At 46.3% G+C, this 6451-nt stretch overlaps 1 pseudogene; it reads left to right on the top strand.

The window, feature by feature from the left end:
- Positions 1-13: 13 nt before the first annotated feature.
- Positions 14-1458, top strand: LOC132221081 (intracellular hyaluronan-binding protein 4-like; annotated as a pseudogene).
- The last annotated feature ends 4993 nt before the right edge of the window (positions 1459-6451 follow it).

Here is a 6451-nt window from a genome sequence, read left to right as displayed (position 1 = left end):
AAAAGAAGGAAACATGGGCTGGGCAGGCGGCGGGGGCTGCACGGGAGCGGGGAGGAGGGCACCGGGCTGGGAGGGCTGCAGCGACGGGCTTGATGGGTCCTCGCCGCCGGCTCCGCTGAGACTCGCTCGCGTGGGCTGCCCCCGGCGGCAGGACGGGCTCTCCGGGGAGCCCGGTGGTCCCGGCCGCCACGTGGGCGCCGCGATGCCGGAAAGTTTGGGCTGCGTCGCGGCCAGCGGCTTCCACCAGTCAGACCCGTTCGACATCCCGCGCGAGGCCGAGCGCCAGCAGCAGCTGCAGAGCAAGAGGCAGGACAAGGCGGCGGCAGGAGCCGGGCCGGGGCCTCGGGCCACCGACCGAGCGCGGGCGGCGGCGGCGGGAGTCCCGGAAGGATCGCAAGGGCGTCCCGGGCCCGGCGCGCAGCAGGCGGACACCCCCAGGGGCGGCGCGCAGCAGCCTGACAGCCCCGGGATGCGCGCCCCGCCGGGCACCCGGAGGCTCCCGGGTCAGGAGCGAACTCCTGGAAGAGGGCAGCAGCAGGGATGGAATGATAGCGGGCACAGAGGTGATGCTGGATAGAGCCCAGCGGAGATCCTACAGGGAATCCCAACCTCGGGAGACCGAGAGGCCGGCCGACCTCACCCCTGAGAAGGTCGCAGGAGAAACACCAGTGGGCAGGTTTGATCGAGACAGACAGACCCCTGCGAGGACGTGGCAGCCCAAGAGGGGGCCTGCGGAGCAGAGGCCGAGGTGGTCCTGGGAACAGAGCTTTTGATCGTTTTGACCAAAGAGGAAAACGGGAATCTGAGAGCTATGGCGGGGATGATAAAATAGCGACCAGAACGGAAGACATCACGCGTGGATGTGGAGTTCGCACCTGGGGATCCGGGAAAGATACCAGTGACGTGAGCCAGCTGCGCCTATGGAGGAGCCCGGGGTGTTGGAGGAGTCTCCGGACCCCCTGGAGGAGGCGTCTCCAGCCAAAGTTCCTGAGTAGAAGAAGAAACTCAGGTTCAAGGATGACCCTAGATGAGTGGAAAACTCTTCAAGAACAGTCCACACCGAAGCCTGAATGTAACATCCGGAAAGCGAGTCCACGGTCCCTTCCGAAGCAGTGGTGACACCCAAGTCCTGATAGAGAGATAACAGTGTGGAGGACGACTGAGTGGATGAGGTCCCTGTGTTCCGAAGGCGGCCAGTGACATCACTTCCCAGCGGGAGGTTAATGTTGGTAACCAACCACGTCCGGGGCGCGGAGCCAGAGGTGGCACATGGGGAGGCCTGGAAAGGATCAGAAGGACAGAGAACTATGGACGCCGAGCAGAACTGGTGACACAAGACGTTGCTCCAAACCCGGACGACCCTGAAGACGTTCCTGCTCTGGTGTGACACTCAGCAGCACCGCTGGGAAGAGACTTCTTGCTTGGGGAAGGGACTCAGAACAATAGATATTGCTTTTCCTCCTTAAAAAAAGAAGAAGGAAAAAAAGGAAACATAAGTGGTAGAGCTGAATCCAATCAACACAAGAAAAAGTAATGCAATCAAACAGGCAGTAAAAACGATGTATGAGGCTGCTGCTGCTGCTGCTGCTGGCTTAACATGGCATACTGTTTGACAGCAAACTTTTCTTTTTTCTTTTTTTTCTTTTTTTTTTAAATATATATTTTATTGATTTTTTACAGAGAGGAAGGGAGAGAGATAGAGAGTTAGAAACATCGATGAGAGAGAAACATTGATCAGCTGCCTCTTGCACATCTCCTACTGGGGATGTGCCCGCAACCCAAGTACATGCCCTTGACCGGAATCGAACCCGGGACCCTTCAGTCTGCAGGCCGATGCTCTATCCACTGAGCCAAACCGGCTTTGGCTCTTTTTTCTTTTTTTAAAAATATATTTTATTGATTTTTTACAGAGAGGAAAGGAGAGGGTTAGAGAGTTAGAAACATCCATGAGAGAGAAACATCATCAGCTGCCTCTTGCACACCCCCTACTGGGGATGTGCCCGAAACCAAGGTACATGCCCTTGACCTAATCAAACCTGGGACCCTTCAGTCCAAAGGCCCACGCTCTAGCCACTGAGCCAAACTGGTCAGGGCCAAACTTTTTTTTTTTTTTTTGCAAAAGTAGAAAGAGTACATTCTATAATAAGAGTATAGTAAACAGTAAGATTGCTAGGGGCAGAAATAGAATAATGGAGAATAGCTATATTTATAAGAAATATTAATCAGGCTCTGTTAACTGTGATTGTTCTATTCTTATTAGAGAAAGCACATTCCAACCTGGCTGAGAGCTGTACGCCCCAGGACATGGAATGCTAACACTGGAATGCAGTCCATTCTCCTGTCCAGAGAACTTCCCATCATTATGGAAGAATTTACAGCATCCTGGCTCCTAGAAGCACACACATTTCCCGTAACCTGTAACCACTGTGACCTTCCCCATGCCTGTAATTCCTACTTTTCCATGTAATCTTTGTCCTTCTACCCACCCTCTACTTCCCCACCCCCTGCAATCACCACACTGTGAACATAGGGGTGCATATATTCTTTGAAATTAGTGTTTCTGGTTTCTTCAGATAAATTCCCAGAAGTGGAATTGCTGGGTCAGAAGCTTGTCTGTTTCTTTAAAAACTAAACATATATTTACCATATAACCCAGCAATCACACTCCTGGAGATCGATCTCAAAGAAATTATTTGCCTTTTGTATTTTGAAGATCTGTTATTACTAGTGATATACATCTATGATTGTTATACCTCCAAATAAATTCATCCCTTTATCATTATGAAATGCCCCTCATTATCACTTTGTCTCAAAGTCTACCTCAGTTTCAGGCTCCATCCCTGGCCCTGGTCGGGGTATGTGTGGGAGGCAACCAATCGATGTGTTTCCCTCACATTGATGTTTCTCTCTGTCTCTTCTCTGAAAATCAATGGAAAAATATCCTTGGGTGAGGATTAACAACAACAGCGAATAAATAAATAAATAAATAAATAAATAAACAAACAAACAAATAAACAAATAAATAAATGTTTTTTAAAACAGAGAACATTATAGACCCGTGTTACTTGTGAATAAAGTTGCAAGGATCCCACATGAAAAATAACAAATCAAATCCATTCATGTATTAAAAACATGTCAGGACTGATTATCAGTTATCTCAGGATTGTGAGAATAGGCCCACATCACAAAAATTTACCAGTGGAATCCATCACACTGACTAAGGCAAATGACATATGATCATGTCAGAAGATGTAATAAAATGCTGATAAAATTCAATACTCACTCAGAATTTTAAGAATTTGTGAGAAGCTACAGAAAACACCATACTTAAAGGCTGAATCTTTGAAAGCAATACTGTGAAAGTCAGGAGTAAGACAAGGTTTCTCCAGTCACTGCTATTATTCATTAGTTAACTGGTGTCTTGGCCAAAGAAATGAGACTAAATAAATAGATAAATAAATAAGTGAATAAGTAAATAAATAGATTAGAAAATGAGAATTAAATTACCATCTTAAGATCAATTTTTTAAAATCTGCAGATAAATTACAAGAACCAATAAAACAGTGAGCAAGGACTCCAGCAAACAACTGATACTTTTCTAACTTCAAATCCAGTGATTTTTCCATTATGAGGTACTGTTTGTACAATGTGGCAATGGTAGAAATAGCAGTTTTGAAATGTGATTTTTTAAAAATGTATGTTTTTATTGATTTCAGAGAGGAAGGGAGAGGGGGAGAGAGACAGAACCATCAATGATAAGAGGGAATCACTGATTGGCTGCCTCCTTCATGCCCCCTACTGGGGATTGAGCCCACAATCAGGGCATGTGCCCTTGACCAGAATTGAATTCAGGACCTTTCAGTCCACAGGCCAAACCAGCTAGGGCTTGAAATGTGATTTTGATTCCTGATATTCTTAACAAACAGAATAAAGTTGGAAAGGAGGTCTTTTGTATAAACGGACCCAGTGGTGGGTTGGAGAACATGTTTCATTTTAATTCAAACAATTTCACTTTTGCGTTTCATGTAATGGCTTTCCTTGTCCTAGAAATGATTAAGCTAAGACTTTTGGGAAGATACGGAGAGAAGCTGTCTTAAGACGGTAAGAGGCCTGAGTGGGGTGGAATGAGATCAGTAAAATATCCTTAAGCTACCCCACCAAGGCATTTAGAAAGAGAAACAACAACCACACAAAAATTCTCTGTGAAAACAAAAAATTGCCTTTGAAAAATAAAGTGTATTAGCAGCATTTGTTAGTTATTTATTCTTTCTTTGGGCCCACAGGGCTCACAGGGCTCCATTCACTCTTGGTTCTCTCCTACCTAAGGCTTCTCATTCTCCTATGCTCAGTGTTGGGAATCTCTCCCATCAATAAACGTCGAAAAGTTCCCGGGTTCGGTTCTTAAACTTACTCATTTTTTATCCCTATATTTTAATCGATTTCATTCAGTCTCTTGATTTGAAATACCCAATTTTATTTCTAACTCTGATCTTTCTTAAATTCTAGTCCTGTATATCCATCCTACTCATCATCTCCATTTGAATATTTAACGAGCATCTAAAGCTTGACATGTACCAAATCAAGCCCTTGCTTCCTATCCTCTACTTTCTCCACCTTCTTCTGCATCACAGTAAATGCTGGCTCTAGTCCAGCGGTTCTCAATCTGTGGGTCCGACCCCTTTGGCGGTCAAACGACCCTTTCACAGGAGTCGCCTAAGACCATCCTGCATATCAGATATTTACATTACAATTCATAACAATAGCAACATTACAGTGATGAAGTAGCAACGAAAATAATTTTATGGTTGGGGGTCACAACATGAGGAACTGTGTTTAAAGTGCCAGAAGGTTGAGAACCACTGCTAGTCATTAAGTTTTTCATGCCAAAGAATTAAAATTATCTTTGATTCTACTTTCTCATATGCCATATCCATTCATCCACAAATTCTATTGTCTCTTTCTTGGAAAATGCCTAGAACCCAACCACTTTTTATCACCTTTACCAACCGTCACCACTATCATTACTTGCCAGCACGATACGATTACAACAGCTATCTAACTAGTCTCTTTGCTTCCACCTTGGTCCCGTATATTCTGTTCTTCACAGGCGACTACAATGATACTTTTAAGTATATATATATTTGATTTCAGAGAGGGAGAGAGAGGTAGAAACATCAGTGATGAGAGAGAATCACTGACCGGCTGCCTCCTGCATGCCCCCAACTGGGGATCCAGCCCGCAACCAGGACATGTGGCCTTGACCAGAATCTAACCTGAGACCCTTCAGTCCACAGGCTGACACTCTATCCACTCAGCCAAAGCAGCTAAGGCTAGAATGATACTTTTTTTTTTTTAATAAATTTTATTGATTTTTTACAGAGAGGAAGGGAGAGAGATAGAGAGTTAGAAACATCGATGAGAGAGAAAGATCGATCAGCTGCCTCCTGCACATCTCCTACTGGGGATGTGCCCGCAACCCAGGTACATGCCCTTGACCGGAATCGAACCCGGGACCCTTCGGTCCGCAGGCTGACGCTCTATCCACTGAGCCAAACCGGTTTCGGCTAGAATGATACTTTTAACACATAAATCAGATCAAGTTATTTCTTTGCTTGCCATTCATTTCCCATATCTCTGAGGATAAAACGCAAAGTCCTTGCCAACGCCTCTAAGACCCTACATGATGGTTCTTGGCTACCTTACTGGTGTCCTCTCCTACTTCTTTCCTCCTGGCCTGCTCCACATCTGTCACATTAACCTCCTCACTGCCCTGAACATGTCAAGCACACTCCCACAGCAAGGCGTTTGCACTAGAGAAAAGCTCTTCCCCCAGATATCCACACAGCTCTCTCTGCCTTAAGATTTACTCTGTGTTACCTATTAGAGATGACTTCCTTGTCCTCTCAACAAAACATTACTCTCTGAAATTTCACTCTCTATCCACTTACCCTGCTTTATTATTGTTTTTCCACAGGATCTAACACATTAAAGACTAAGGGAGTCGGGAGAACCAAGATGGCGGCATAGGTTAACGCCGGAGTTTGCTGCTTTGAACAACTACTTCAAAAGTGAAACTAAAAGACGGAATGGACATCACCCAGAACCACAGGAACGCTGGCTGAGTGGAAGTCCTACAACTAGGAGGAAAGAGAAACGCATACGGACACTCAGAGGAGGCGCAGTGCTGAAGTCAAATTCTGAGGTGCGGAGTGCGCAGAGCGGGCTGGCGGCGGAGGGCGCGGTTGGCGTTTTCAATCGGGAGGGAGTCGCAGACTCTGAGCTCCAGATACAGGTGAGTCTTTAAGGACCCAGACTCAAACGGGAGAAGCAGGACTGTCTGGCTTCGGTCAGAGCGAGTGCAGCTTTCTCTCCCAGCTTTGCAGCGGGTGCTGGGACTCAGAGAGGCAGAGCCCCTGGGGACAGGACTGAGAGCCGCCATAACTGCTCTCTC

This window comes from Myotis daubentonii, chromosome 18, assembly GCF_963259705.1.
Source record: "Myotis daubentonii chromosome 18, mMyoDau2.1, whole genome shotgun sequence".
NCBI classification, from domain to species: domain Eukaryota; kingdom Metazoa; phylum Chordata; class Mammalia; order Chiroptera; family Vespertilionidae; genus Myotis; species Myotis daubentonii.
Note: the sequence above shows the minus strand (reverse complement) of the source record. Positions and strands in the feature narration are given on the sequence as shown.